The following is a 15560-nucleotide window of genomic DNA, read 5'->3' as shown; positions in this document are numbered from 1 at the left end:
TTTACGTATCCTATCACGGCTGACTTAAAAAAAAAAACACGTGCGTACGCAAATAGCGGCAGCCATGGCCGCCACCATTTGTGTTCCTTATTTTGGCACGTCTTAGTCTACGTAAACATTTACGTAGACTAAGACAGCGAAAATAAGGGGAACGCAAATAGCGTAGATGCTACGCTATTTGCGTTCCCCTTATTTTCGCTGTCTTAGTCTACGTAAATGTTTATGTAGACTAAGACGTGCCAAAATAAGGAACGCAAATGGTGGCGGCCATGGCTGCCGCCATTTGCGTATGCGCGTTTTTTGTTTTTGTTTTTAAATCAGCCGTGCTAGGCTACGTAAACATTTACATAGCCTATCATGGCTGACTGCAGGGACGCAAACGGCGGCGGCTATGGCCGCTGCCATTTACATCCCTGCTAGCCAGCGGCCAGATGTCCGGCTGCTGGCGGAGCCAGCCAGCGGCTCTGCAGAATCGCTGCGGAGCACAGCCGGCCAGCCAGGATTCTGGGGGGGAGGAACGAAGCGCCTCCCCCCCAGGCCAGGATTCCGGGGGGAGGGACGGAACGCCTCCCCCCCACCATCAACATAATCCGCGGAAAGGTAAGTCAGTTTCGTACATCCCTAATGTCCCATGGGGTTTTCTTGGCAAGAATACTGGAGTGGGTTGCCATTTCCTTCTCCAGTGGACCACATTTTGTCAGAACTCTCCGCCATGACCTGTCTGTCTCAGGTGGCCCTGCACAGCATAGCTTATGGCTTCACTGAGTTACACAAGCCCTTTCGCCACAACAAGGCAGTGATCCATGAAGGGGACCCTTACCTGTAGCTCTCCTTTTATATTTAGTCGAACGCAGAGGTGGTTGGAGAATGTGAAGAAAATCACCTTTTTCTTTCAGACTTCAAATATTCAAGAAAGGAGTAAACACTTCCCATGCAGGACAGGATCCCAGTCCCCAAACCTTTCCCTGAGAGGCATCTAGGGTGGCCAGTTACACATGGCCAAAAAAGAGGAAATGCATCACCAAAAAAAGAGGAGAAAAGAGCCTGTACATGTTCATGTATATGTATATATTCTGATTCGTAAATAATTACTATGATTTAAATAAAAATAGAATACCTCCCACCATAGTGGGGAAGACTGTGACCAGGTGACCTGTGTGTCTGTTTAGTTTCTTGTCCAGGTGCTAACCATGGGTGGGCAACTTCAAGGCCCCTGCTGCACTCCTTTCTGATGGTTCTTTAAACTGTCCCTGGAATGGACACCCTTTCAAACAGAGGATGTCATCCCTGGGGACATGCTCTTAGAAGAAAGCTCCAAAGAAATCTCTTCTCTCTCCCATTGCCACTTTACCTGAAGAGAATGGCAAAAATACCCCTGATAGTGACAGATCTGGCAACAGGCTAGTCCTCTGATCCAAACAAATACATGTTAACCTTGATTAGGCTAATAATAATTGTCTAAGCTAAAGGGACTTCATACACAATTTGTGTTCCCCCCACCCCTGGCCTTCCATTTTCAAAATGAGTAACTAAAGGCAGTCATGTGGCTTGTTCTCAGACAAGATACTGAAGGGCAAATGAACGCTGTAGATTCTCAAAAACTTCTTAAATACATGAGGGTGATTCTATATTGTGCTTCCTGAGAGGCCTGCTATAAAGCGGGAAAGGTGACTTTTGTCTGCCTTTGTGCCTTATAGATTTTGGAACTACTCCAAGGGCCGAAACAATCCATCGTATCAATTAGAAGAATTCTATGGGCTTTTTTTAAATTTCAGGCAACTTCCATACCTGTGTTCATGAACAACGCAGAATTTAAGGAGAGGTGCTACCACATGGCCCTCTGCCTTATATAGTCAGTGATTACATTTGGAAAAGTAAGGTGACAGGGCTTAAACTTGCAAGTATGATACCTTACCCTGTGGGAGTGAGAGGTAAAGCTGGCCCAAGACATTTTTCTGACTGAGGCAAAGGGCAAGATGGAAGCCCCCCCTCCATTCCACATACCTCAGCTGACCAGACTGGCAGTTGAAACTTGTACCAACACTAGGGGCAGGACAGTATCATCCACTGCACCTGGGGGCAGCTGGGTGGCATGGGAGGCACAGAGCAGGCTGCCTGGCATACAGAGCTCTGTCTTCTAACACCGCACTTCTGTTTCCTACCCCACAGCATCTGCTGCCTGAGGCAGCTGCCTCACTCGGCCTAATGGTTCCTGAATTGCGCTGTATGTGGGACTGCCCTTGAGGTTGGTCCAGAAGTGGAGCTAGTGCAGAATGCAGCATTCAGAATGCAGCGGTTGTTGTCAGGAGCTGCCCCTTTTCAGCATGTAACTCCTTTGCTAAGGGAACTTCACTGGCTGCCTATTTGCTACTGGGCCAGGTTTAAGGTATTCGTACTAGTGTACAAAGCCCTAAACAACTTGGGACCAGGACACCTGAGAGAGCACCTTCTTCTTTACGAACCTGCCTGGTCACTGAGGGCTTGCAAAAAATATGCATGCCATAATTTGAAGGGCGTGCCATAACGGGTGAGTTTGGGACACTCTGGCCCCTACGATATCTTCTCCCATTGCCAAAGAGCAGCTCAGAAGTGTAAATCAGGCAGTGCTCATGTTCTTTTGGGTAGAAGAGGCAAGGAGATGCACCACAAAACAGATGGGTAGTGCTTTTCATCAGTCTGGAGGACTGGGAACTAATTCCATGCATATGATAACTATTCTCAAAACATTTAGATATGGAGGAGATCTTTACCCCACTGCTGCATGCCTGGATCCTTGGATGAAGTTATCATATTTTGATAGTTGAATGCTCATTTGAGCACAGGTGTGAACCAATACAGTGATCCTTGGGTCGGAGCCAGAGTGGGTTCATCCTGAACTGGTCCAGAGTCAGGCAATGACTTGGCAGCTGAAGTTGCAGCCCAAGCACATATTCCAGCATTGGGATCAGGAGTTAAGAAAAAACTTAGTGGTACAAGGTTGGATCCTGATCTATGCTGAATCAACTGGGCTGCTGGAAGTGGGTTTCCCTGCCCCCTCCTTTGCATGGCAGCCCCTCCAGCCCCTGAAAATGCTACATAGAGAGTCAGGAGATCCTGCTGAATGGGGCGAGTTGTGCGGGCAGGGGGAAATCCCCCAAAATTGAGTGGAGGGACCTTCTGTGAGCAGAGCCCAATCTCCGATGGAAGGCAGATCCTGGATTTTATTTTATGTATTTATTTATTACATTTCTATATTGCCCGTTAGCTGAAGCTCTCCGGGTGGTTTACAAGACAAAACTTAAAACCATAAAATACAGTAACATAGTAAAAAATGAAATAAAAACAATAAGTTTAAAATGGAATCAAACCAAAGACCTAACCAAAATCAAAGCCAACAGCAGGGAGAAGTTCTAAAAACACACTAACACGTTTAAAAAAAAAAAAAAAACACCAAAGGGCTAAAAAGCCTGGAAAAATAAATAGGTCCTCACCTGCCACCGACTGACCACAATGTAGGTGCAAGGCAAGCCTCTCTGGGGAGGGCATTCCACAAATGGGGTGCCACTGCTGCAAAAGTTCACCTTAGGAGCCACCTGTGTCACCTTATTTGCCTGGGGCACCTAAAGACAGGCCTCTGAGGATGATCTTGCTGACCAGGCAGGTATACACGGAAGGAGATGATTTTCATGTAACTTGGCCCCCAAGCCATTTAAGACTTTGCAGGTTAGTACCAGCACCTTGAATTGGGCCTTGAAATGGACTGCCAGCAAGTGCGGATGGCAAAGTATTGGGATACTATGATCACATTGACCAGTCCCTGTTAACAATCTCACTACCTTATTTTGGACCAGTTGAAGTTTCTGGGCCATTTTCAAAGGCTGTCCCACATATAACACATTGCAATAATCCAGACAACAGGTTACCTGAGCATGGATAACTGCAGCTAGGCTATCTCTGTCCAGATAAAGACACAGGTGGTATATTAGCCTAAACCAATTAAAGTTGCTCCATGTCACTGTGTCCATCTGTGCCTTGAGTGACGGTTCTGGATCCAAGAGCACCCCCAAACTACAAACCTCAGCCTTTAGGGAGAATGCAACCCCCTCCAGAACAGGTTGAACATCTCTTAGCCAGGCAGGCGGACCACCTACTAACAGTACCTCCATCTTGTCTGGATTGAGTCTCAGTTTATCGGCTTCCATCCACTTCATCAGTGTACCCAGGCACTGATTCAGAACAGCCACTGCCTCACCTGGTTTTGATGAAAATGAGAGACAGAGCTGTGTGTCATCCACACATTGGTGACACCTCAGTCCATATCTCTGGATAACCCCCCCCCCCAGACATTCCATGTAGATATTGGACAGCATAGGGGGAAAAATAGTGCCCTGCTATTGCTAAGGGACTTAGCAATAATAATCTCCCATCACCTGATTTTGCACATAGGCAATCTGTTCTACTTTAAGAAAGACCACATGATTATGACTGTGTTATTAAATCTTCTCCAGATGAATATTTCACATAGTATATGTTAGGGCTGTGCAGGGACCCCCCGATCCGACTTGGAAGCTGCTTTGTGGCTTTGGAGGTGGGCTCGATTCAGCTTGGGCAGATTCAGGGGGGCCCCGACCTAACTCGGCCCCAAATGCAAAGCAGGATTTGGACGTCGAACCCCACTTCTGGTCCCCCCTGATGCCCCCGTGCAACCCCCCTGGCAAATTCCAGGAGGTTGCCATTTTAAAAATGGCGACTACCTGCAATAAGAGTCAGGGAATGCGTCCAGGCCTCAGGAGTTGGTGGTGGAGAGGACAGCAGTGGAGAAGGCGGCAGTGGTGGAAGCGGTGAGGACGGTGGCGAGGACACCAGTGGTGGAGGTGGCGAAGATGGCAGCAAGGGTGGTGGCAGTGGCAAAGACAATGGTGGCGGCAAGGAAGACGATGGCAGCAGCAGCAACGGAGGTGGTGGAGGAGGAGGAGGCTCAGCTAAGGACCTGGCACAGCTGAGCCGGGGTGCCGAAGCTCCAAAGCACACTGAGCACTTTAGAGAGCCCCCAACCCACTCCAGGTCACTTCATGCCCCCTCCGCTTCACCTCAGAAGGGGTTCAAAGCGACCTGAAGCAGCCCACTTCGACTCGGGTTTCGGGCCTTGGGCCGAAGCAGTGCACAGCCCTAGTATATGTGTCATCCCTCCCCTAGGAGAGGCAGCTCAAAACACCTGGGCAAATTCATTTCAACAAATATCATGGGATTACCAGTGATGACTATTTTTTCTCCCATAGAAAGAACATCCCAGATTGCAAAGAACTGCCGGCATTTAGTATGATCCTTTCCTTTATTCCGTAGCCTTGCTACTTCCATTTTTGCAGCTACCAATAAAAATAAAATTAATTATTTACAGAAGGCATGCCGCCCTTATGTATTAAGCCCCCCACACACACACACACACACAAAGGAAAGGTAATCTGTATATGCAGTTAATCAAGTGATTCCCCACCCCACCCGTCTTTACGATAGTAGCCTAGCAACTTCATAGAGGCAAAGGGGAGCCCCTGGTGCTGTTGCAAATGATTTGATCATTATCACATTGCCTGACCTGACTTCTGCAACTGTTTCAAAGTGTCCTTTTGCATAACTGAAAAAGTTTGATGGTAGACTGGAACTTCAAGGATTAGGAGGCTTGGTATAACGTCCCCCGTCCCCTGCTGTCCCACCACCACTACTGTAGAAAGCGGAAGGTAAAGCTGAAACGACATGCAAGAAGTAGTTTGGGCATCTAAGTAGGAACTGAGGAATAAAGAGTCGTTTTAATCCCAATATGATATTTTCCAAATTCAGTTTTTATACGACCTGCACAGTTCCATGTAAAATCCATTGAAGCACAAATGTTGGCAGCTGGACGATATAACTGCAGTCATTCTGAAAAGGGGTTCTTTTATAACAGGGGTGCAGAACCTCAAGCCTGGGGGCCAAATCTTCCCCCTCTCATTTCCCCCAGATGTCCATGATCCCACCCCCTTTCCTCCAACCCTCAATCATTATTTGATGGTTTCCTGGCTTTTACACACACACACACACACACACACACACACACACAATTCTAGAAGGTTGAAATGCCTCTCTCTCTCCTAAGGCTTAGGCCAGATCTACACCTTGTGCCATATCATTATGATCCCATAATGGTAACATTATATCCCTCTTGTGCATTTTACATCATAGGACACACAAGGACATTTGTTGTGGTATATTGGATAATGTGGAATAAAAAGCAGAAAATAACACTACAAAAGCGGTGTATAAATGTGTAATGTGCCCCAAAAGTTATCAGTGCGCTTCAATACTGCTTTAAAGCAGTAGTGTAGATCTAGCCTTAGTTGCTGGTAAGAAGAGCTTTAGGCTACAATCTGCTGGTATTTCTGGCATTTTGGCCCCACCGAATTTGCTTTTAGCCCTGCCTACCACTGGAATGAGGCCCCTGAGAGCATCTCTGAAATGGAATTTGGCCCTTGGGCTGAAAGAGGGCCAACACCCCTGTTTTATAAGGTAGAGGGGTAGGAAGCAAAAGGAATAGCCTTACCTGACAGCCCCATTGAAGCAAGTCCTCATGGGACCCTCATTTCAGGGTCCTATTGCTAGCACAAGGGGGTGGCTTGTCTCTTCATACAGGTGTTGGGACTCAGGGCTGCATCCTCCTGACACTGCCCATAGGAGGGAATGTATCACCCAGTGTAAATACATGCTAAGGTATACATGATTCTCCTGGTTTTCACAAGCTCCCCATCTCCAAAGGTGGGCCTTACTAAAGGGGTAATGGTATTCCCCTCAAATACTTCCCAGTAGGCCATTCACTCCCCAGCTGTCAGTTGCATTATATTTGTATTTAATGTGTACAGCATGTGTATTTTCCACCACTTGAAAACCTCAAACTGTTTTTCCTGATGTCGCACTTGCTCAAAAGGAGCAAAGAGAAAACATAAGTCAAGTGCTTAGATCATACACAACTTCTCTTGTGCAGAATGCAACATTAGGGATCTTGTAGTTCTTCTTTTTCACAATCTCATGGTAGTTGTCATGATATAAGGGCTCTGGCTGTCACCTCACCGCCGTAGTGGTCTTCTTTCCTCCCTCTTGTTTCCCCCTCCTAAGGTTTAGATTTGGAAGGAAAAGCATTAACTAGCACTCTTTTCCTTCTCCTATCCAATATCCATGCACAGTGCTTGTTTTGTTGTGGGGTACACAGGTAATTCTCCTCGGTTGCTTCAGATATAGAGTGACACAGCACACATGCACTCCCAGACAGCCAATCCCTTATGAGGCATCCAGGGCCTTCCCTGGCTTTTGCCCTGGCGAACCAGCCATGGTCTCCCATTGCACTTCCCCCCACCCCCCAAAAAATGCATTTGACAGCACGCATTCATTTGAAAAGTGTGCATGAAAAAATGGGTACTTTTGAAAAATGTGCACAAATCTGCTTTAATCAATGGGAGAAGAATGCATACATTTCAAAGAAGTGCACAACTGATACATATATTTGGAAAAACATGCACAGAACTAATGACAGATTATCATGTGAAAAGAAAAAAACAAAGCACACAAGCTGATACAGACTTGAGTCAGAATGGGCTTCGAGATGGAATTCAAAGAACTTTGGCAAGCTCAAGTTTTGCTGATTCACACATCCCTAATGCAGAGCAGGCTCCTTTCTTCAGAACTTCTCCCAATGTGAGGACCCCAAGGGTGTCAGGGTTTGCAATGGCAGGGTTGGGGCGAGTGGACACAGTGGAGCTGAATGCCCGGATAAGGCTAATAGGGTTCAGACATAAAAGCAAACCATGGTTTGACTTTACAAACTATGGTTTGATGTGACATCTGGATGCAGACAGAGTCATCTATGAAAGATTATTTCTCATTAAAATGCTTTTGACATTGGTGTCATTTCTGAGGCCTGATTTGCTCACACTCACGCTGGAGTCATTTGCATTGGTATATCTGCCTTCAATGGCAGCATCAGCTTTTATTACATTGTATTGCCACATAGACTGATGTGTCCACCATAAGAATCCAATTTATAACAAGCTTTTAGTGACTGTCAGTTCATCTGCTAATAGTTGCCAACTGGGACTTAGGCCTGTTCTCTTTTCCATTCTTCCATCCTTAGAAACATGCTTTCCAGGTCAGATTTTAGGTAATTTTGTAGGCAACATAGAAAAGCTTGTGCATCACTCTCCCTGTTCTGCAGGTAATTAGAAGATGTTTCGTCTCCACTACTGGCATTTCAGCACTTTTTAAGAACACTGCATTCCCCAGGCATTCTTTTTAAAAAGGTGAGTTACATACTTAGTTCAGCGTATGACAGCAGAATAATTCCCTAAAGATTTTTAGAGCAAAACATTCTTCTTGAGATGCGACAGGCTGATCCAGTGAAATTAGCTATTGCAAACACACACACACACACACACACACACACACACAAGCTTGATACCTGTTAGCATACATCTCTGCTCTCACCCATCTACCCCGTGAGGAAGTGGCAAGCATTGTTTGAATATGTTTGGTATTGTTATTGATCTCTCATTGCTTGAAATGGAACTTGCAGCTTAATCAGATCTTTCTGCATGTGTCTTGCACATTATTAATGTTGCCCAAGAGGAATAAATATTAAAGATGGGAGGGGTACTAGGGATTGCTTTGTTAGAGAAATAAAAAAAATCAATGTGTTGTTGTTGGTAAGTGTGCTAAAGATAGCAAGGTAACAAATCCCTCGAGCCTCTAGAGGATCTTTATGCAAAACAGTGGAGTTTCTAAAGGCATAAAAGTAGGGATGGCAGAGAATTCCGCCACGGATCTTGGTGAGGCCGAATGCCAGTGCATTCAGCCCCCCGAAATCTGTGGCGGAACAGCCTGCCACCCCCCCGCCCCCCCGCGGATCCCCCCTGACTTACCTGGGGTGGATCTTCCGGGTGGCGGCTGGTCTTCCAACTGGCTGCCGCTGCCATTTGCAGTCTTGTCGCTTTGTGTGTGTTTTTTTTTTTACAAGACGTGATAGGCTACGTAAAGACTTACATAGCCTATCACGTCTGGCTTTTAAAAAAAACAAAAAAAACACGTACGCAAATGGCGGCGGATATGGCCGCCGCCATTTGCATTCCTTATTTTCGCCGTCTTAGTCTACGTAAATATTTACGTAGACTAAGACAGCCAAAAATAAGGAACGCAAATGGCGGTGGCCATAGCCGCCGCCATTTGCGTACGCACTTTTTTTTGTTTTTTTTTAAGCCAGACGTGATAGGCTACTTAAGTCTTTACGTAGTCTATCATGGCTGACTACAGGGACACAAATGGCGGCGGGTACAGCCGCCGCCATTTGCGTCCCTGCTAGCCAGCGGCCGGATGTCTGGCTGCTGGCGGAGCTGGCTGGCGGCTCCGCAGAATCCCCGTGGAGCAGAGCCGGCTGGCCAGGATTCCAGGGGGAGGGATGGGGCACCTCCCCCCCCAGCGGAACCCAGTGGAGCCAGGTAAGGGGACTTTCGTACATCCCTACATAAAAGCCTTCTTCTGAAGATAGAGCTGTGTAGGAGGAATTGCCCAATGGGTTTTTTTTTCTGAGCTATTGTTAGCTAAAATATTGTTATTTTAACCTTTTTTCTAAATTGGATCTATTTATACAATATCTAATGTTACGTTATATGGCTACTATGCACAAATGTCATTGCTCCTTTGGTGGGATGCATCTGTCAAGCAGTCCCTGACCCTGCAGTGAGAATGGCATGGTGTCATCTGTTGGACATCGCAAATGTCCATTTCTGGCAGTTGACTGACCAAGTTCCCAAAATGGGAGACTTCTATGCAAGGATGCTTGTGGTATCATTAATGACACCTACAAACTTTAATAATAGTAACCTTTTAAAAACAAAAAACAACGGGTGTAGTCCTCAGACCACAATGTATTTATCAGGGCCAGCTCCAGGCTTAAGAACATACCAAGAGTCATGTTGAAACATATCTAGGCCAGCATTCTGTTCACACAGAAGCCAAGCAGCTGCCTGTGGGAAGCCCACAAGGAGGACATGAGTGCAATAGCACCCTCTCACTCATGTTCCCCAGCACCTGATATTAAGAGGAATGCTGCCTCTGATATTGGAGGCAACATATAGCCATTATGACTGGTAGCTATTGATAGCCTTGTCCTCCATGCATTTATCTAATCCTCTTTTAAAGCCATCCACTTTGGTGCCCATAATTACATCTTGTGGTAGTGAATCCCATAGCTTAACTATGTGCTGTGTGACGAAGTACTTCCTTTTATCTGTCAGTCTCCCACCATTGAGTTTCATGGGATTGAGGCTGCCCTCAGCATAGCGCTCTCTGATGGATCCCTTCCTATGCCAGTGCCTTCCCCAGCAGCCTACCCAGTTGCAGAGGTCAGACACCATTTTTATTCTCAACAATTCCCCTGAGGTCACATCACTCTGGCCTAATATAGGAAATTGAAATGGCACATCCACTTGCACTACAATTTTTAATTTTCCAGAATCTCCCGGAATTATGCTATATGTCAGGGGCATTGTGGGAAAAATAAATTATGGGTGCTTGGCACTAAGTGCAAAGAAAAGAAATAAAGCCAAAGATTCTCGAGTTATAATCATTGGAAAAGTCTTTTCTATACAGTAGACCACAATACTTGGAGATAATTTCTTCTGCCTGCAGAAAACCTCAGTGGAAAGAATGACCAGATGCTGAGAATATAATAGGAGGGAGTTGGCACACAACCTTTTCTGGCCTTCAGAAAATAACTCCTGGAGACTGAACCGGAATCCTTTTTTTCTTCTCACTCCCTCTCTCTCCCCCCACCCTTAAACCTCCATAGAGTAACAAAACGTCTTCTATAAAATATCTTTCCCAGACTCTACGATCTGTAGGGCTGTAAATATTTTACAAGAATCCCTCCAATTAGAAATATCCTTGTGTCATTAATTTGAATGACACAACATTTAAAACCATTTTGGTTTTAATTCTCAGAATGGAAGGTCAAGTGAGAACTTGAGGTCTCATGTTTGCTCTGAAAGATATAATGCAGAGAACTTAAGAAGGCTGTTATAATGGGACAATGTACCTGAGTTTACCTGCAGATAGATGTTGATACATAAGTGGCATGCCTTGAACTTCAGTCTCCTCCATGATGATCAGAATAAGTAAATAAGCCAACATGGATTTGTGACCAGCATTCCATCAGATCAGCATGAGTTAGCACAGCAATCATGTCATATAATGTCATGTGGGAATTGCACCTGTGAATGACTGGAGCTTGGACAATCATTATGTCTCATCATATATCTTACGGTTGACCACTGACTGACATGATTTCATTATTGCACTTATTCAGCTCTATGTAGGTTTAATTGTTGTCTCCACTTTGAGAGCCCCTGTATGGAAAGGTAGGTTAAATGTTCTAAAGATATAAATGTATGAGCTTTCATTAAATACAGATTGCCCTTTTTTGCATCATTTTGTATTATGACACATTATAATTGCAGCTTAATTCATGCATTTTTATATCAAGAGAAGGATGATCTTTATAGATTTATGCAACTGTCATATGTGTACTTTGTGCATTTGGGAGATATTCATCTTATGATATTGTGTGTGTGTGTGTGTGTGTGTGCACGCACGCACACGCGCGCATGCACACACGCACACGCACAGGCACCATGGTTTATTAGACCAAGACCATTATGTCTGAACCAGGTCTGTTTTAAAAATAAGTTAAGACGGCTGATCTACAAGAGATTGGGAGTATGGGCCTCTTCCAGACCAAAGTATCAGAAAAAAGATGAGACATTATATTGTTCTGTTATTGATGTGTAACAAAGGAAAGTGTTGATTCTTATGAGACGATAGATTATTTATTGTGAAGGAAACAAGGAGCTGCCTTACGAAGCATTGTAGAACCATGGACTGATCTAAAAGTTCAATAAAGAATGTTCAACTTCCCCCATCTTCTGCCTTTTCTGTCCTTTGGCAAGTAATTTAGTGCTTGCTATAAAGAGCAACACTTACTTAAAAAAAAAAAAAAAAACCTATCAGATAAAGTCAAATGTTCCCATGTATTGCTTGCTTGCTTGCTTGCTTTATTTATTTATTTATGCACAGCACAGCCTCTGTTCTCCAGCTAGTTCAAGGATATGATCAATGGAGGTATACCAGGGCACTCTAACTGTCCTTTTTCCCAAGCTGATTTATGGAGCAGTTTCCTCTTTTCTTTCCACTGCCTGTAATGTAATATAAAAGGAAATATAAAATGGAGCCATAAAATAATTGATTCACTGGCATATACTATCAAATGAACTTGCAGTTCAAAAAGGCAAGGGAGCGCGATAGATGATTGTCACATCTAACAGTGACAAATGTCAAGAAGGGGGTTAGAAAATGAAGCTAATGCTAAAGTTATTTGCACAGAAGATAGGAAATATGACAATGGCAACAAGAATTTGCCTTCTTTCAAATATATCAATTCACTGTGGCTCTTCCTGGGTCTTATTGTCCTTGATTCCAATAGATTTAAGAGAGGGTGTCTGCTTAGCATTTATAGGTCATGGTGTCAAAGGACGAATGGATGGCTCTCTGTTTATTAAAAGAATTTGGGTCTTTTTAGATTGATTGTGCTTTTCATCCCAAGAACCCACTAGAAGTAAGTAGAATTTCATCGTACTGTTGACAATAGAAATCTGCAAAATATTGCTGTAGGTCGTCTTCAGATAACATCAGATGGAATTCTCTCCTAAACCAGTATGAAACTGAACCTGCCTTATACTGAGTTAGATCCTTGGTCCATCTAGTACTCTGACTGGCAGTGTGACCCTCGAAAATCCCAGATAGAGACTGTTCCCAGCCCTACTGCCCAGGATTCTTTAAATGCAAAATTTAGACAGTGCAATGAATGCTCAATTGATTTTTGATAAAGCTATGGCTATGATTACATGGAACTCTAATTGTGGTGGCCACTTATGCAAAACCAAAAAAGAGAAAATGTGTCACCAAAAAGTGGACACCAATTTGTTTAAAAAATTGCATATGCAAATTTATATGTATAAATACAAATCTGGAAATTGTTACTATAATTTAAGAAAATACAACTCATATCACTGTAGTGGGGAAGACCATAACCAGGTGACGTGTGTGTCTCCTAAGTGTGCTGTCCGGGTGCTACTGTTGATGGGTCACTTCAAGGCTCCTGATCTCCCTTCTTATGGTTCTTTGACTTTAAACCAGACTTGGACAGGACAGTCCATCAAATAGAGGACACCTTGAAACAGAGGATTGTCCTCTTACAGCTCTCCAAAATAGAGGACTGTCTTCTGTAAAGTAAGACACCTGGCCACCCTAACTCTAAGGCCAGCTAAAATTTCATTTAACAACATGCTAGATTTAATCTAGTTTACATGCTAGATTAAAAAAAAACTAACACTATCTCTTTCTATTACAATATGTAAAGTAGAGCTATTTTAAGCTAGTTGAATTCTTCTTTTTCTTTTTGGTCCTTAAGATGCAAGACATCAATAACTAAAGATAAGACCTTGACCAGCATGCACCACAGATAGATAGCAAAAACTAGATGCTAATCTATCTTCAGTGATGTCTCCTTGTATAACTCTGAAGGCTAAAAGCTCCTTTTCCTGGTAAATAATACCTTATGACAACATTCCTAAGGCTTTGGTCACCAGTAAATATGTGGCAGTTCAGGCAACGTAAGGTTGGATTCAAAATACCATTTCTTGCTTCCGTCTAGAACAGATGGTCAATAAGAAACTCCACCTTTATCTCATTCTGTGCAAAAATGCAGAAGTGTTCTTTTAGGATTTTTATCTGGTTGTTTGAGTCCTGATTGAAGTTTTAAACAAAACTTTAGGTTGTAGTCCTATATGCAGTTATCTGAGAATAAACCTATTGAACGCAACAGGTCTTACTTCTGAGTAGGCATTATAGGATTGCACTGTTAATTATGCAGCATCAGCCTAAGCAAGAACAATCCAGTAACAGCACAATCCTATGCGTATCTACTCAGAAGTAAGTTGCACTGAATTTAGTTGGACTTACTCCCAGTTAAATGTATATAGCATTACAGCTTTAAAATGTTATTTTCCAACCATCCCTATATCTTTGAGTACTGGATGTGAGCTTATATGAAAGTTCTGTTGCAGTGTTATATCTGTAATATGACCCATTTACACATGCAAGTCATTAATGGAAGCTGCAGGTATCAAGCAATGTCCATGCATGTGTGGATCTCTTTTTTTTTTACTGTGCTGTAGAAGTGAAAAGGAGCAGATAATACATTATACAAAGCACAAAAGTCCAGCATCTTTTTAAAAGATTGGGACTAGGGTTGCCAGGTCAGCAGCATTCCATTCCCTGAGATTTCAGGGTCAAACCCTAAAAAGGGAGGGCCCTTGTGACTAGGGATGTCAGAGAATTCCACCACGGATCTTGGTGAGGCCAAATGCCAGTGCATTTGGCCCCCCAAAATCCGTGGCGGAACGAAGCCCCCCGCTCCCCACCCCACGAAAGGCGCGTGAAACGGGACACCTACCTGCTGCCGTTTGCGCTGCTTTGCGAATGGTGGCCACGTCTGCAGCCACCATTTGCTTCTTCATTATAGCTGTGATAGGCTACATAAATACTTACATAGCCTATCATGGCTAATGCAGGGATGCCATTTGCATCCCTGCGGAAACCGTGATAGGCTGCGTAAGTATTTACGTAGCCTATCACGGCAAAAAAAAAAAAGGGAACACAAATGGCGGCCGCCGTAGCTGCCACCATTTGCGTTTGCTGTTGTTTTGGGATTTTTTGCTGTGATAGGCTACGTAAATATTTACGTAGACTTCCATGACAAAATACAGGGACGCAAATGGCCATTTGTGTCCCTGTGCAGGCTGCCCAGCAGCCGGATGTCCAGCTGTGGGTGGCACCAGCCGGCGGCTCCGCGGAGTTGCCGTGGAGCGGAGCTGGCCGGAGAGAATTTCGGGGGGAGGGATGGAGCGCCTCCCACCCACCGTGAATGTCACCCTTCAAAAAGGTAAGTGACTTTCATACATCCCTACTTGTGACACTGCAGGGGGCAGGCCCTTGTGATGTCACGGGGTGGACCCTTCAGTAGCCATTGCAAAAGTGTGTGTGTGTGTGTGTGTGTGTGTGTGTGTGAGAGAGAGAGAGAGAGAGAGAGACAGAGAGACAGAGACAGAGAGAGACAGAGAGAGAATATGTGGATTTTCAGTATGCAGTTAAATACACAAGAAGAATTATGTTAGTTTAACTCTTTATTTTTACAATAATGGGCAAACTGAATTCGCAGTCACACATATATTTATACAGTGCTTAAAATTTATACAGAATTTGAAATGCATACTCTAAGCAACTGTGGTAGCTGCTTTATATATTTAAAAAGTTGGACACAGTTCCGTTCATACCTGAATTTAACACAATGCTCTGCTTTAACTAGGGAAGCTAGCATGCGGTTCCTATTGTCTGTTCATATGTTTCCCATGTTATTTCCCATAAAAATGAAGCTACCAGGCTACTGGAGG

Source organism: Heloderma suspectum, chromosome 5 (assembly GCF_057233095.1).
Source record: "Heloderma suspectum isolate Gila_16-S chromosome 5, 16-S_ref, whole genome shotgun sequence".
NCBI classification, from domain to species: Eukaryota; Metazoa; Chordata; class Lepidosauria; order Squamata; family Helodermatidae; genus Heloderma; species Heloderma suspectum.
The sequence above is the reverse complement of the archived record's forward strand: the minus strand, read 5'-3'. Positions refer to the sequence as shown.